General features: G+C 36.6%; 1 non-coding gene across 1 annotated transcript; it reads left to right on the forward strand.

Annotated features, from left to right (window-relative positions):
• Positions 1 to 453: 453 nt before the first annotated feature.
• On the forward strand, positions 454 to 527 carry TRNAV-UAC (transfer RNA valine (anticodon UAC)). Its single transcript has one exon. It is a non-coding gene; the product is annotated as a tRNA-Val (tRNA).
• The last annotated feature ends 17,944 nt before the right edge of the window (positions 528 to 18,471 follow it).

An 18,471-nucleotide genomic window follows, 5' to 3' on the forward strand; every position in this document is an offset into this window, starting at 1 on the left:
AAACATATAATTAACTTAAAAATTTAAAATACACATAATTCAATAATTCAATGTAAAATTTAAACATGGCTACATACAGACTAAACCCCAAACCCCACACCATAGTGCACTATCCATTTTATTTTTGGACTTATTTACATTAATTATTATTTTTTAAACAAAATGGAAGTCTATGATAACTTAAAAATACAAAGTTCTGACTGCGTAAAATTCCATCTATGAACTTTTTCTTACATGGATATGTTGTTGGTTTGATCTTTTTACGTTAAAAATAATCTTTTCCTATTTTAATTTCTTTTCTTTGGGTACATGACCCGTCGCTTTGACAGAGGACCGTCGAAGTAGTTAGTTTCTTTGAATGTAAAAAATGCGGAATATCTGGACCTTTGGATGTTTAATATTACGGGAACTTTCAAAGCTGAAATAATGTCAGCAAGAAATTAGTTATAAATCGGTGCTGTGGTGTAGTCGGTTATCACGTCAGTCTTACACACTGAAGGTCCCCAGTTCGAACCTGGGCAGCACCAACAAGGGAATTTTATATACATTTGTTGTCGGTTATCACGTCAGTTTTTACACACTGAAGGTCTCCAGTTCGAACCTGGGCAGCACCAAGAAGGGAATGTCCCCAGTTCGAACCTGGGCCTCACGTCAGTTTTACACACTGAAGGTCTCCAGTTCGAACCTGGGCAGCACCAAGAAGGGAATGTCCCAGTTCGAACCTGGGCAGCACCAAGAAGGGAATTTTATATACATTTGTTGTCGGTTATCACTTCAGTTTTACATACTGAAGGTCTCCAGTTCGAACCTGGGCAGCACCAAGAAGGGAATTTTATATACATTTGTAGTCGGTTATCACGTCAGTTTTACACACTGAAGGTCTCCAGTTCGAACCTGGGCAGTTCCTTTTATTTTACAAAAACGTAACTTCTTTCTTTAATGGCCCGATTTAAACCTGGGCAGCACAAAATTGTTTAAAGATGCTGTAATATTTTTATTTTTATTTTCAACAAAAACACAACTTCTTTCTTTAACTGAACCTTTTTTTCTTCATTTTCACAATGGATGACTCTGTAGCTTTGTTAGTTAACAGGTACCATTTCTTTTCATTTTCAACAATAACTGAATTGATGTTGTAGCTTTGTTATGTAACAGGTCCCTTTTATTGTCATTTTCAACAAAAACTTAGTGATGTTGTAGCTTTGTTAGGTAACAGATCCTTTAATGTTTTTCATTTTCAACAAAAACCCGAATTTTTATTTGGCGATTAAGTAAATTTATACTAATTTATGATTTGTTTATATTTAAAATTCTTTTTGAATGGTTGGTATTTCATTACAACATGATTTCCTAGAGAAAACCCTTATGGGAAAAAACTCCACACTCTAAAGTACACTGAATATATTATTCAGTAATTAAATGGTTACAATCGAGTCTTTGCACTCTCAACAAGAGTATTCAACAATAACATAATTCTAGAGAAGATTTAGTAGCATAATGGTTGGATCAACTTACATACTTTGTTTCCATTCAATTCTAACATTGAGTAAATAGGGATAATATAATCATAAATTTTTTGTGGTTTTCCATTTTTAAATGCTGGAAACCACCATAAAATTACTCCTTGCTAGTGCTTTGCATTTATGTAACACTGCCATGTTTCCAAATTCAAATTTGAAATTCTTTACATCTCTTTCCATTTCCCCAAAACTCATTATTAAGAGAGCTTGGTAGTTGCACAACCAACCTCCCATACTGATGGAGGTATAGAGAGATGGCTAGGATAGGTAAAATTGTTAGCCATTGGTACAAGTAAGTGCCCACCTTGTTTTTTATCATTGATTCACAAATTCCTTTGCTAGAAGAGAGAAAATCACAAACCTTCTTGGGCAAGAAAAAAGGATGCATGTGGGGGTCACAGTGAACAACCATCTATGCATGGGAAGAGTGCAAAAAGTAGCCATAGTTGAAAGAGAGTTTCCATGAATTGGAATGAACAAATTCTTGAGTGGATTTGCTACTGAGTTTTTACAAGAAAATAAAACTCGATTTGGCTGCCAAAAATCGTGCCAAAGTATGCCAAATGTGTGTTGGGACAATTACTGAGTAATTGGGCTTGTTAAAGCCTAAATTTGAGTGTTGATACAAGGCACATAATCCTAAACTTAACTTGGGTAAAGACGACTATGAATTTGATGCCAACCAGGGAATTAAGAAAGCATTGAGAGGGGATGGCTCTAAGGGTTTGCTTATAAGAAAGCATTGAGAGGGTATGGCAATAAGGGACTACATAGGTAGTGAAGGGACTCCCAAATCCATTGTGCTAATACAAATTAGCTAAGAAGGCATCTACATGACTCGTGCAGGTCCTAGGCTCAATGCGTAGAGGGGTTTCTATGATATAACTGATTGTGAAGAAGAGTAGATTTGATACCCATCATTTTCAATAGAGATAACTGAATTTCCCTTAGTGGTATAATGGCTTGACTAGTAGGTGGCCAACTGTAGAAGGAGATAGGCATAAAAACACCCTATGGTCGGGTGGAAAAGAGCTTACCATTCACCAGTTGTAGGCACATCAATTTTCATATAAGTATATTTATCTGTTTTAATAATGTTTATTAGTTGTAATTTGCTTGATGCTTGTTGACTAAATGGATGTTACATGTTGGTTGTGACTTTGTAATATTGATTTGAGTGTCATGGTTGAGGGTACTGACTTGATGGGAGATAGTATTGATTATGTCAATGGGAATTTAGATACCTTTCCTTATTGACAGGTTTGGTAGGTGAAATCTTAAATTTTATAGTAAGACTAAGTAGATCTTAGTCTTCATAGAACATCTGAAGATAACACTCAAAATGTTCTCCCTTTCCTTGTAAAACTAATATGGGCTCAGCTTAAACTCGTGAGAATTGTGGGAGTGTTATATTACTCCTCAAGCTCATCGAAAAACTGTCATTAATCTTCCTTCAACACCATTCTTTAGCTGAACATAGATATGGGTTGAAGGGCTATAGCACTGTATTGTGCATTGGATGGAAAGGTGAAAGTTTCGGCCTCCACCTTATGGAATCCTCATACCATATTATATTAGAGTCTTGGAGTATTTGTTCTACTCTTGAGTCAAGTTGTAGACATTGTGGGCATAACCTCTTGCTTGCCCAATGTATCAACCCATTGAAGTATCTCTCTCTCTCTCTCTCTCTCTCTATATATATATATCCCTGGATTTTTGGGTGGCATGCTATGGGTGCTAGCATAAAGAACTTCCCACATGGAATTGATGTACATAATTATTGTTGGTCACATAGCATGACTCAGTTTCTCGTCGGGCCAGTGACGCATTTTATGGAAGGATGATGCTTATTGAGTATCTCTAATGGCCTTGCTACAAACCAACAACATAAATAAACTTTCATACAAAAATAAGTAGTCCTTTCATGGACCTCTCCTACTATAAAGGAAACAAGATTCATGCCTTGCCTTTTTCCTTGACCAAAACAACTAATAGAGCACAAACGAAGATAGCATGGATGACTTTCCTTTAAAAATTGGGCCTCACTACACCTTGATAAGATAATGAAAATTGGATTCTAAGATCCTTCTACAAGACTTTAGGGATCCTAGAGCTTGAGCAATAACTGAATGTTGGTTCTTTTTAAAACGCAGCTCATGATCTCTTGTAGCTCTTGGAAAACATATCTATAGAATATTTCCTCTTAGATGTTGATGGGGATTTAATTTTGGTCTTGGAAATCTAGTAAAAAGAAGGATGACAAGGTTAACATGCAGTACCAGACATAAATATGTTAATGGTTAGAAACTTGTAATTGGTTTTAGGCCATCAATGGAGTTTAGGGGCGATACAATTAGTGCCCACCATACACTCTCGGTTAACATTCCAAATGAAAAACCCTTTGAGGTGCTAGTTAAACAGTTTGTTACTTATAAATTCAAATGTCAATGGAGTTGTTGAACTTACTCCACTTAGTGATTTGAATGGGTATCCAGTCCTTCATAACAATTAGAACATATATGCTCAAAGTTAAGATATAGGTGAGTCATGCATTTGTGAACTAGAAGCTATAAATTGCATTGCTTGAATGAGTTATGTTGTAAAAATTGTTTGGTTGTCCCTCAATGTTTCTGTAAATACACAAACATTTAATGATGCCATATTTCTTTGATTTTATTCCACAAGGAGCCTAGATATAAGCCTTCAAATTTGAGGATCAAACCTAGATTCAAAGTTTCACCATGGACCCCAGGGGAGGGGCATCCCTATTGGCAACAAAGCTATAGACCTATATGTGAATACTCTACCAACTATGGAATCTAAAGATTGATGATGAGCATTGAAAACATAGTTTTAAAGTTGATCCCAGCTTAAACAGGAATGCAACAAATTACAGATATAATTGTAAATATAGAGATGCAGCAGAAATAACACTTCATTCATTAAATCAAATATTGAAATATGCTTACAAACATAATGGAAATAAACCAACTCGGGCAATGGTACCTTATCTCCGAGAAGATATGTGGTAGCTACATTCCTATGAACTATGTTACAATGAGGCTCAAGGGCATATTTATTATTGAACAAAAAAAAACCTAAACAACCAAAACCCTAACCCCAAGAGATGGAACGCCAAGAGTTTGTGGGCCCTGTTGGAGTTAGTTGGGCAACCAATTTCCCAAGGTTGTATCTTGGCCATATTATCTCTGTTTAGCGTGTACGATACCTTGTTGGAAATATCTCTTTGAGTATTATAGGATTTGTGGCAGACACTTGACCACGACTACATGCCTACTGCAAACCTATAAAAAACGCCATTTAGGGGGTCAAAACTGCTCCATAAGTTCACGACCTGAAAATCTACTAAAAATAGTAAATGTTGCAATAAAAGAGGAAACAAAAGAAACCAAATGGAGGTTTAGGTGGAATAGGGAAGTGGCCACCAATATCCACCTGGATCATTCCTCCCTCCTTAGGAAGCAATGGTACCCATTGCGTGCAGAGCCTCCATGAGGTGATAGAATTTTTGTTGAACTTGGTCCCTGGTGAACCACTTGCCCTGGTGAAGGAGTTGGCCTGCTTTGACAACTCGATATAGCTGGATCCTCTGTTGGTGAGTGTTCTTGATTGCATGTTCATGATCAGATCAGTTGTGGTCTGTTCCATGCAGTCTGGGTTTAGCTCTATTGGTGTGAGTTGTTCTGCAATGTCAGATGTGTCCAACAATGGTAGAAAGTATGACCGAAGGCAGTCTACATTGAACACTAGGTGTAGACAAAGGAACGATGGAATGTTGATCTCGAAGGCATTGTCCCATACAACCTTGGTGATGTTGTATGACGCATATCAGAGCGGATGAAGCTTGCGGTGGGGTTCAGCGAGGCACTCCTTTCGCAAATGTAGCCAAACTTTGTCGCCCACCTGGAACTTGTGCAACACCTGATGCTGATCAAGGCGCTGCTTTTACTTAGCATTGGATCTGTCCAATATATCATGGACCTGCTGGCGGATCTGTTGAATACAATCAATTAAGCTATTAGCCCTGTCGACTTCGGATTAGACGTGATCCGAATCTCCCTGAGTAGTTGCAAATGGTATGACCACATCAATGGGACATAATTATCTCCCAAGTTTATTAAAATTCCCATTAAATGTTGGGTTTATAGGATAACATTTTGGTTGTTTTTGGTGTGTGATTGAGTGCTTTGCTTGCTTAATCTATTATGTTGGTATTTTCTCTTACTAAACCTTAACACATGAATCAATTCCTTTCTAGCTTGTTTCTTGTTATGAAATGATACTTGTGCAATGCTATTAAATGATTAACTCATTTGGAATGTTGTAGTCAATTAGAGTTGTGCATTACTTTAAATGATTAAATCATTTGGACTATTGAATCAATTAGATCCATATGTTTGGTTAGTTTGGCAATGTTGCTAAGTAATATCACTGCACATCCAAAGCTCAATTTCTAGCATTGACCATGCTTGCATGGTATCTAAAATGTGATTCCTCATTTATTAAATCATTGGTTTATTAGCTATTTGAAATAAATGTGGCCATTGTTGAACTACACGAGTTGTTGATGTGAGACATAGATAAAGCCACACTTTTTCCATCACTATGCATTTCTATAGGCAACAAATTCTTGAATTTTGGATATTTTATTTCACAAACTCAAATACAATTTAGCTAGGCATTGACCATATGACCATATAATGAGATCCTTTGTTTGGGCATAAAATCCTTGAAATGGATAGTTAAGTGTTGATACTTCATTTGGTGCTCTTGTATTATTATTATTGGACAATGGACACCCTCTCCATTTTGAATAGAGTAAGACGAAGTTTGCTCTTTTTAACTTGACATTAGTATCTTTTGTATCATAACTTACTACTAGTATTTTGAATGAGTGGCTTGGATTGATATGATGCCCAAGCAAGAGTGTTGGCTTGATTCATTCTTGGCATAAGAAAGTATACATTTTGATTGCATATGAACTTTGTAATGGACTAGTTGCAAGATTTGACACCAATCTTGAAAACATGGTTTGCAAAGAATGATTTTTCTTATTTCACAATAGGCGTCTATGTTGATGAAACAAATAGGCTAGAGGCCCACTATTAATGGATAATATGGTATTAGAGTATGTTTGTCAAAGACCTTGAAGTAATGACTATGGGAAAAACCTTGAGAGGGAGAAGCTATAAGAGTACAAGATTTCAACAAGCATATCCAAGAGGAAACTCAGTACTATAGGATTAACTTATTTAAATAGTTGAGAATGGTGTAACTTTCACGTGTGGCTATGATTAACTTATATTATATCATTAATGTATGTGGCCAAGGCCCATTAATTTTCAATGGTTGTTATATTAGGTTATGGTCAATAATAACCCAATCAACTTATATGTGAGCTCACAACGCTTCTCTTGAGTAGTGTATGAATACACACACAAATCATTTGTAAATAATCATTGTGAGTTATTGCTCTCTCTAAAAGTGTTTTAAGCCTATGGGTACCATATATTTTTTTTCACATTGTTGTTGATGTGATCTTTGTGCTCAATTCCTTAGTATATTTGTACATTTTTCTTGAACACTCTTGTGGACCAACTCTAGAGCTACTATTTTGTTATGAAACCATCTCACAAAAAGATAGAAAAGATAGATCAACGCCTTAGAATACAGCCTCTTCGAGGGGGCAACCTCCTTTACATTACACAAATGACTGATTCTTTGATGATTCAAATGACAAAACCTCCTTTCTATATATAGGAGTCAAAGGAGTCACAATATAACCCAGCCGACCTAACAATAATAATATAAAGGCACAAAAATAACAATAGAGGGATTCTATGGGGCACAGTAATAACAATATGGGGACAATAGGGGCACAACAATATTAATAAGGGATAGAACTACAATAGTAATGGGGTAATCACTAGTATTATAGGGACCTAACATGCCCCTCTCCTTCAAAAAAGTGTTTTCCTCAACGCTTGAGTAGTTCTGGATGCTTTTGTATAAAATTCTCATCCTCCCATGTGGAATCTTCAGGGATAAGTTCTTCCACTTGATGAGATACTCCGAAATTGATCAATTTCGTAGCTGTCGAGTTCTTGTTTCTATGACTTCTTCCAGTTCCAATATAATTTTTCCTTCCTCGTCAAGTTTAGGAAATATTGTTTGAACTGGGAGCTTGTCGCCTATAACCTTCTTTAAACATGAAACATGGAAAACTGGGTGCACTCGAGAAGCTGCATGAAGCTCCAATTTGTATGTCATAGTATCAATCTTTTGCAACACCTTGTACGGACCATAATACTTTGGTGATAATTTATTATCCTTCTTATCTTGCTTGAGGGACATTTGTTTATATGGTTGTAGCCGTAGGAATACCCAATCACCTACATCAAAACTTCTTTCGCTGCGATGTTGATCTGCCTGTTGTTTCATTCTATTCTGCGCCAACACGAGGTTATCCTTTAAGAGTTGGAGGACTTGTTGTTGATGCTCGATGTGATGTTCCACTGCTTGAACCTTAGCATTTTCTCTTAAATATGATGTGATGGATGGTGGCTGATATCCATAAAGTGCCATAAATGGGGTCATTTTTGTTGCTGTATGGAAGGAAGTGTTATACCACCATTCAGCCAGAGGCAACCATTTGACCCATTGTGTTTGTTTATCAAATACAAAGCAACAAAGATATCCTTCCAAACATTTGTTTACTATCTCAGTTTTCCCATGAGATTGAGGATGATAAGATGAGCTATGAGCTAACTGAGTATCGAGACAAGAAAATAATTTTGTCCAAAAATTTCCAGTGAAAATGGGATCTCTGTCACTTACAATAATCTTTGGGTTTCCATGTAGATTTTGAATTGTTTCCATAAATGCAGTAGAAACTGTACTGGCTTTAAATGGATGTGATGATGCACAAAAGTGTGCATACTTGGTAAGTCTGTCAACTACCACCATGATGACACTCTTTCCCTCATACTTGGGTAAACCTGTGATAAAATCCATTGAAACCTCCTCCCAAAGTTGGCTTGGAAAGGATAAAGGTTGTAATAGACCTGAAGTCTTAATTGTTTCAACTTTATTTTGTTGGCAAACCAAACATTCCGCCACAAACTTTTGAATATCTGATTTAAGGCCATCCCAAAAAAATTCCTTCTTAACCCTGTGGTAAGTTTTTAAAAATCATGAGTGCCCTCCTAAGGGAGAAGTGTGCAATTCCATAAGAATCTTTTGTTTGAGTTGGGAATTCTTACAGAGGTATAAGTGATCTTTGTACCATAACGAATCATTTTTCTAGCTAAATGTATCAGATGTACTAGAATCTTGTTGTAACTTTCGAATAAGTGCCCACACTTCTTCATCATTCTTCCATTCCTCCATTGCTTTGTTTATCCAATCTGGTTGGATAATAGAAATGGCGCACAACAATGCTTCCACATCCTCATCCTTTCTTGAGAGTGCACTGCCACCACATTTTGCTTCCCTTTTTTGTAGATGATTTCAAAGTCATAACCCAACATCTTTGTGACCCATTTTTGTTGCTCTGCAGAGGACAATATTTGTTCTAAAAAGTATTTAAGGCTATCATGATCCGTTTTTACCTTGAAGTGTCTTCCCATTAGGTAGGGTCACCATTTCTTAAGTGCATGTAGTATTGCCAACATTTCCTTCTCATAAATAGCTTTGTGTAAAAACTTTCCCTTGATTGGATGACTTTCAAAAGCAATGGGTCTTTCATCTTGCATTAAAACAAAACCAATTCCATTTCCTGAAGCATCACATTCCACAATAAAGATTTTTGTGAAGTCCAGTGTAGCTAAGACCGGTGCTTGGCACATTGCCTCTTTAAGATGTTCGAAGGCCTTTGTTGCTTCTAGAGTCCATGAAAATGCATCTTTCTTCAATAATGTTGTTAGAGGTGCTGCTATTCTCCCATAATTCTTAACAAACTTGCGATAATACCCTGTCAACCCGAGAAATCCTCGCAGATGCTTTATGGATGTGGGGATTTTCCATTCCTTAATGGCTTTAATTTTGCTAGGGTCTACCTTAACTCCTTCATGAGATACAATATGACCCAGATATTCCACCTCTTGTACTCCAAAGAAACATTTGGATCTTTTTGCATATAATTGTTTCTCCTCTAATAGTTGTAGCACCCTATCAACATGTTCAACATGATCCTTCCAAGACTTGCTGTAGATTAGTATATCATCAAAAAATACTAACACAAATTTTCTAAGGAAGGGTTTGAAAATGGAATTCATCAAACCTTGAAATGTAGAAGTTGCATTGGTAAGGCCAAAAGGCATGACCAAAAATTCATAATAACCCTCATGAGTTCTAAATGTTGTTTTCAGAATGTCTTCAGTCTTCATTCTGATTTGATGATATCCTGAACGAAGATCCAACTTGGTGAAGTAAATTGATCCATGCAATTCATCTAGTAATTCATCAATGACAGGAATGGGAAACTTATCTTTAATAGCAAGCTTGTTGAGCTCCCTATAATCCGGACACATGCGCCATGATCCATCCTTATTGTGCACCAATACTACTGGAGCAGAGAAAGAACTTTGACTAGGTTGAATTATACCAGCCTCTAGCATTTCTGCAACCATACGTTCAATTTTACTCTTTTGGGCATAGGGATATCTGTACGGTCTGATGTTTTGAGGAACACTTCCTGGAATCAGATGAATAGCATGATCATGATCACGAGTAGGTGGGAGACCTTTGGGAGTCTCAAATACCTTGGAATGATTGTCCAAGACTTTTAGAGATCTGGAGAAATAGATGATTTCGATGTGGAAACATCTAGCGAACATAATTGTGCAATTACACCTCTTTGCTCCTTTTTTAGAAGCTTTGTCATACCGTTAGAGTTGATTATCTTTCCCAGTTTCCCTGCAATACCCCTTAATTCAGCTTCCTTTCCTTCCGCAGAAAATTTCATGAAAAGTTCTTGAAAATTAAAAGCTATTGTACCCAAGGATTGTAGCCATTAGACTCCTAGTACAACATCAGCACCTCCCATTGGAATGGAAAGCATTGGGCTAGTTAATACATATTCTCCCATGGATAGCTTGATATTATGGAACTTTCTAGAGCAATTTATTGTTCCTCAATTTGCAACCATCACTTGACACTCTGGTGTTGGATATAGGAAGCAATTCAATTCTTTTGCTACCTTACAATGAATAAAATTGTGGGTACTTCCTGAATCAATCAACACTATTACCTTTTTCTTCTTGATTTGTCCTTCTATCTTGATGGTTTGAGGAGTGGTAATTACAGCCAATGCATTATAAGATATGGTCAGATTCATTTCTTCTTTATCTAGGCTTTGTTCCTGGACTATATCCTCTTCTTTTGACATTTCTTGCTCCTTTTCTTCTTCCTCTTCATAATATATGTAGAATAATTTCTACTCAGCACACTTATGACCTTTAGTGTATTTGCTATCACAACTGTAACAAAGCCCGCTTGCTCTTTTTTCTTCCAATTGTTGTGGTGTCAACCTTATAGGTTGTGGAAGACTAGGGGCAACAACACTTCCATCTTTATAGTTGTGAGTGGTATGCTTCCTGGTTGCCATAATTTTGCTTTCCATTTTTCTTGCTAACCTAAATGCCTTCTCTAATGAATCAGGTTCCCAAAGGCGAACATCATGATGGATATTATCCTTTAAAGTCCCTATGAACACATCTGGAATATTTTTAACCCTTATGTTGAATTTTTGGAACTCCTCAATGTGCTCCATTATTGAACCCTTTTGTTTGAGACTTATCAATTGGCTAAAAAAAGTGTTGCTTTTTGTATCCTCATAATGTGCTGTCAATTCTTCTGTAAAAATTGCCCAAGTGATAATTTGTTTACGAGAGAAAAGCCATTGATACCATACAAACTGATTTGGTTCCAAATATAAAGTTGCAATACGTACCTTTTGTGTGTTTTGCACATTATTGAGATTGAAAAATTGCTCCATCTGTAATATCCATGTTGCAAGATCCTTGCCATCAAACTTCCTCATATCGATTTTTGGAATATGGTGGGTCTATGATCCAACATTAGAGTCTATGAAATCATGATTAACATTTCTTTTGTTCGCATCATGAGTTTCCTTTACTACCCTTTCACCCATTAGTAAGTATTTCTTGTAGAAAATTTTTCAAATCTGTCTTCAAATCTGCCATGTCTGTCTTCAAATCTATATTCAAATCATCCATATTAGCTTCCACGCCCTTTATCTTAGATTCCACGCCATTTATCCTAGCTTCTGTTAGTTTTTGTGAGAGTGACATTTGTTGCACTTGGTATTGTAATTTTGATATATCATGTAGCATTTCTTCCTCTTCTTCATGAGTCATGCTAGAGCTTTCAAGTTGCTTACTAGGTGTTTGCATTTTCTTTCCTCGGGGCATCAGTTACCGATAATAATGCTCTACTATGCCCTTTGAATTCCTTCAAAATAATTTTTCAAACCAAGCTTAAGCAAAAATTAAAAAAAATCTACATACCTTTTTTTCACTTTGTAGGAGCTCGATATTACCTCTGATGTATCTCTATACTTTTGGATCATCCAGTTCAGAAATTGCGATTTGTAGTAGCCCTCTGTGTCCTATTTCCAATGCCACCAGTCTGATCCAAATTGGATTATCCAAGGAAGAGTTATGCCAAATCTCCCACAGTGACCTGATTATAAACTAGTTCAGTAGAACGAACTTGTACGACGTGCCATGTGTCCCTGTTTCGACCTTTGGCTCTAAAAAATATATACACAAAACTACAGTCCGTCCTCTTTTTGTACCTTCTTACGAAATTTCAATCCGATGCTCAGAGAGAAAGTTATGACGATTTTCCCCAGGTCACCTGTTTGGAATGTAATTCAGGAGTCTACAAAAAGACCAACTTCCTCAGATCATATCTCCACAAATATAGTGCGAAAAGCTCTGAAATTCGGACCCGAGGTTCAGTGCGATTTCGTCTCAAATGGGTTTTGTTTCGCTTCTAAAACGTACCAGAAAAAAAGTTATAGCGAAAATGCCACAATGACATATTTGGAGCAGCGAAACCCTAGAATCCAAAGCTCTGATACCAAATGTTATGAAACCAGCTCACAAAAAGATAGAAAAGATAGATCAACGCCTTAGAATACAACCTTTTCGAGGGGGAAACCTCCTTTACATTACACAAATGAAAGATTCTTTGATGATTCAAATGACAAAACCTCCTTTTGATATATAAGAGTCTAAGGAGTCACAATATAACCCAACCGACCTAGCAATAATAATATAAAGGCACAAAAATAATAATAGAGGGATTCTATGGGGCACAGTAATAACAAAATGGGGACAATAGGGGCACAACAATATTAATAAGGGATACAACTACAATAGTAATGGGGTAATCACTAGTATTATAGGGACCTAACATATTTGGTGTTATCTGTGATGTTACTGACATATTTCTTTCATGTAATATTGTTATTTTTTCCATTTATTATACATTTTACAGTTTTCTAGTGGTCCCATTTGTTCCCGTTCTCTTTCTTATGGATCTCAACATAAATGTCATGGATCTCAGAAAAGGATAAAGCTGATTACAGTTTGAATCACTATGAAACAAAACAAGAAAATACATTCTAGAATTACTACAACCTTGAACTTACCCTCTTCTACCATCATCAGTTTTTTCCAAGGAAATTGCGGAAAGTTAAGGGATGCTTCCTCATTTTTGTGAATGACATCCCTAAAAAACCTGTAGGCATAAACTAGTTACCTCACCCAAATGGGTTCAAATTTAGGATTTGCTTACATAGAACTAGCCAAATGTCTATCAACATTGTCGACAACTAGTGAAGCTAACCCCTTGGGATTTTCTAACATTGTCATTGATGAAGAATGAAACTTATTATTTTGTCAAGAGGTGATTACTAGCTTGTGCATGTCTTAATTGTGGTTAACACTAATAAAATGGAATGGAGGAATAATGGCATTAACCTCAAATACAAGAAAAAAAGAAAGAAAATAAAGAAAGTATTGAAAAAAAGAAGAGCAAGAAGAAGAAAGTATGCTAAAATAAATCCATCTTAATTTTGACCTTAGCAAGTTCCAATAATGATCAAATTAAGAATTTTTTTAAGGATCCATACTTATCTTAAAGTGTAAAAATCTTGGTGAACCTTACTAATTCTTCAAATATCAACCATAAAATGTTTCTTAACATTTTTGTAAAATTATTTAAATTTATTTTAAATTAAATTAAACCAACTCATATTAACTCTCTATTTATTAAAATTTTAACTTTATATTTATTGAGATTTTGTAGTGAGAGTGTTAAGAATTGTTTCAGAATTACCTAGGTTTAAAGTGGAAACTTCTAAATCTATATCCTACAAAAGTTATAGTCACCATGTTAAGAATTGGCTAGGTTTAAAGTGGAAACTTCCAACATATAAAATGAATATGATAATCTTCATGGGGTTGCCAAAATCATTTGAGAGACTAAAAATTTGAATAAGAAAACAATATTAACATTTTGATTTATAATTTTTTTTTTTGTAACCAGAGGAATTGGAAACTACTTGCATGGCACAAGGTTGATTTTGATCACTACCTCATTATACCTATGGGGCCTACAAACTATCCTCCTCTTCATAAACTGGGTTACTTTCAAGGGATTTGGACTTTGGATTTCTTCGTTTACATAGTACTTCATATAATGATAATCACCAATTGAGCTGGAGGATGGATTTACAAATAAAATTAAATCAACTCATATTAACTTTGTATTTATTAACAAAACAAAATTAATAGAAATCCATTTACAAATAAAATTAACTCAACTCATATCAACTTTATATTTATTAAAGACACAAAATTAACAAAAATCTATTTACACATAACTTAAATAAACGAGTTTATTGTGAGAGACTCAGTATAGGGTAGGGTGGGCGTTAGATGTGAGATGTTAGACGTTAGATGTGAGATGTTAGATGTAAGATGTGAGATGTTAGATATTTTTTAAATTCATATATATATATATATATATATATATATATATATATATATATATATATATATATATATATTGTAATTTTGTTTTTTATTAATAAAATTACAAACAATTTTTTAGATAAAAGAAAATATAATATACATATCACATTAAAATATATAACATATAAATAGTGCTTATAAATTAACATCCATTTTACCATATAAATTAAAATAATGATTCCATAACGATCTTTAAATTTAATTAATAAGCAGATAAAAAATTAATATTTACAATATAACAAGATTTTTAATCATGAATATTTACCATGGATATTATTAACTTCTAAATAGATTTTTTTACAATACTATGGGCCAATACCCACAAGAGAAAGATAGAGAGAGGGAAGGAGAGAGGGAGAGGAGGGAAGAAAATCATAATACCATGGTTTATCAATATTCTAGGTCATCTAGGCTTTTGATTATTATGTTATGGATCTATGATTTTAATTATTTTGTAACAATACCATGGGCCAATACCATGGCTTATCAATACCACATGCCCAAAAACCATAATTTATTTCAAAATCAAAATATTTACAAATACTTTGTTTTAATTAATTTTATAACGATATCCCTAGACCTACGATTGATATAGGCACGAGAAGCAAAAGGGAGAACAGGACCGCGAAGATGGCTAGGGTTTCTGGGGACGCAAACACTCTGCAGCACGGCGAAGGGACTGAGGAAACAGAGAGACTTTGGGGGAAATCGAGCACAGGAACAACGGATCTGTACACACCGTCAAGGATTGGGTACCGCAGCAGAACAAAACACAGTCTTCCTACACCAAATCAATCCCGGAAGGCCGATTTGACTGCCCACAGGTCATGGACGAACTCTTATTACCTGTCTAAGGGTCTTTTTTATTGCAAACTGTTTTCTTCAATTGAAACAGGTCACGGCAAGGAGGATACAGCTAGCCAGCAACCAGATCCGCAAACGTATCTTGAATCAGAGACACTATGTGCGCTGTTGGACAAGGGCGAAGCGGAATGGCTGGAGATGAATGCGTATGCGGGAGCCAAACAGAATGGGGACGGCCAGATCTGGGGCTTTCTCATGAACATCATTGCTGGAAGAGCTGGATCTGCTGCTGTTCGCATCGAATCTGCGATAACAGCATCGGGTAAATCGTTGGTTGGAGACGGTCTTCCCTCTCCCTCAGTGGGAAGATCTGTGAACCCCAGACCTGCCATATTTCTGTCGGATCTGGCTCATAAACCTGTGAATCAGGGCATACTCCTCACAAACACAGATCTGCTCCAGATCTTCATTAAATCTATTGAAGGCAAACATTTTTGCATGAGACTCAGTAAAGGGACGAGCGTTCACGAATTAAGGAAGAGGATCCAGGGTCACCTTGGAACCCCAGCCCAATATCAAAACCTTATATATTCTGGGTTCAGTTTACAGGACAGCCAAACACTCCAGCGCTACGGTATTACCAACGATTCAACCATCATTCTTAATCTGCGACTGTGTGGTGGAAGCAGCGTTCCAGCTCCAAAAACACCAGCTCTTTTCGGGATGCAGTGAAGGGGAAAAAAATGGAAAATAAAACAGTACCACCATCAGAGCTGCCAGGACCTTACATCGTTGAACAAAAGCCAGAATCACCATCCCTACAAGTTACTATGCCAGAGGTAAATAGCCTATATACCGATTTATCTAATACTGTAGTTATTTGTAGATTCAATGGCTTCTGGCCTAAATCAGATGCCCTGCATCAATGGATCTACTCAACATGGTCACCTAACTGTGAAATTTATCTCTGCCCTAAGGGGTTTTTCATAGTTAGATTTAATACAGAACAGGAAAGAGACAACATTATCAATCAGGGCCCTTGGTTCTGGGGCAGTGCCGGCCTCTTCACCACCCCCTGGTTCTCGGATTTCGATGCTACAACAATGATAGTCTCAAAAATGCCTGTATGGGTGAGGCTACATGGACTCCCACTACACTTCTGGCATCACAAAGTGTTAATCGCCATTGGGAATTCTCTAGGGAAATTCCTAAAAATGGATGAAGAAAGAGCTATCAGGGGAATCTTCACATTTGCCAGAATATGTGTAGAAGTGGACTTGAGTGAGGGGCTACCTGACCACATCACGCTGAACTTTAATAATACTCAATGGATACAGCAGCTTGACTACGAAAACACAGCATTCCGATGCAGGAGTTGTTTGCAGACAGGGCACCTTCAAAATAACTGCCCATTAGCTCGAAAGGACCCCAGGAAAACTAAGAAACAACAAAAAAAGCCCAAAGGCTGGCAGAACACAGACCCATTAGAAGATGAGGACATAATTGAGGAACCCACAGAGAACCAGACGGAATCAGCCCCTCAAATGGGACAGAAACAAACCCAGGCAGCGAATACCCCTTCCACTCATACGGGGCCGATCATCACAGATCTGCATCAGGAATTACAAATGGAAGTAAGTGGCATAAAGCGAACCCACGGCTCAGAGGGCTCTGAATCAGACAAAGAACCACAAATGATCACAATGGAAAACCAGCTAGCTATTATTACACCCACTTCTGACTCAGGAGGATGGCGTCGGGTGGAGAAGAAGAAGGGAAGAAAAGTATAGGCTTGCCGGAACATACTATTTTCTTATTTATGTTACTCTGTTGTTTCCTGTCTTTACAGGAATAGTTTCTCTTGCTTCCTAGTGTTATTGTCACTGTTTCGCTGCCTGTCAATGCAGGATCAGCCTTTTGCATATGCCTTGGCATCTACAAATTGTAATTTTTTCATCTTATGAATAAAATTACGACTTTTTCCACAGGGGAAAAAAAAATTTAATTTTATAACATTTTTAATTAAATCTAAAAGAAAAAAGGCTATAATTATTTTTGAGGTATATCTGAACCCTCCATCCTCACGACTACTAAAAATATTCCCATAGAGATTAAATCGATTTTAATAAATTAAAAATGAGAATACTTTTATATATACATATGTGAAATTTATATAATATAAATAATATTTCAAAGAACCAAGATAGATGCATCTTAACCAAGGATCCAAGCCAAGAGAGAAAGAAAAGTGACTAACAACGATAGAGGGAAGATAGTGCATGATTCTTTTAAGTTTTTTATTATTATATTTTCTTTGACATGATTGATCCAAAATATAGGTTTAATATTTTACAACCAATTATGTCTTTTTCAATGTAGATACTTTAATAGGATCATATTTAAGAGAGAGAGAGCGAGATGGAGGAGGAATAAAGTTGGGGGGAGATACATAGAGGTGGGAGAGAGAGGGAGAGAGAGAGGAAGGAATATAGAGAGGACTTGAGAGAGAGGAGAGAGAGATGGAGTTGGAAGGGGAAGAAATACATAGAGAGAGAAAGGTGGAGAGAGGGAGAGGAAGTGACAAGGGAGAGATGGAGAGACGACGAGGAAGAGAGGAGAGAAATAGGGGGAGGGAGAGAGAGAGAGAGAGAGAGAGAGAGAGAGAGAGAGAGGGAGGGAGGGAGAGAGAGAGAGATAGATAGATATGGAGAGAGAGTGTGTATGTTTTGGGGGTGAAAATGAGAGACAAGGGGAGATAGAGATATAGATTGAGGGGGGAGAGAGAGCAGAGAGAGAGAGAGAGATAGAGATGGAGGGGGAGAGAGAGGGAGAGGAAGAGGGAGGGAGTGGGAGAGATATAGATAGATAGATAGATATGGAGAGAGAGTATGTATGTTTGGGGGCTAAGATAGAGATACAATGGAAGATAAAGATATGGATGAAGGAGGAAAATAGAGAGATAGAGAGAGATAGAGAGAGATAGAGAGAGATAGAGAGTATGTTTGTGGGCTGATATAGAGAGTTAAAGAAGGAGAGATAAAGGGAGATAGAGATATAGA

The sequence above is a fragment of the Pinus tabuliformis genome, chromosome 8, assembly GCF_031772625.1.
Source record: "Pinus tabuliformis cultivar Carrire ecotype Pingquan chromosome 8, CPIR1, whole genome shotgun sequence".
NCBI lineage: Eukaryota > Viridiplantae > Streptophyta > Pinopsida > Pinales > Pinaceae > Pinus > Pinus tabuliformis.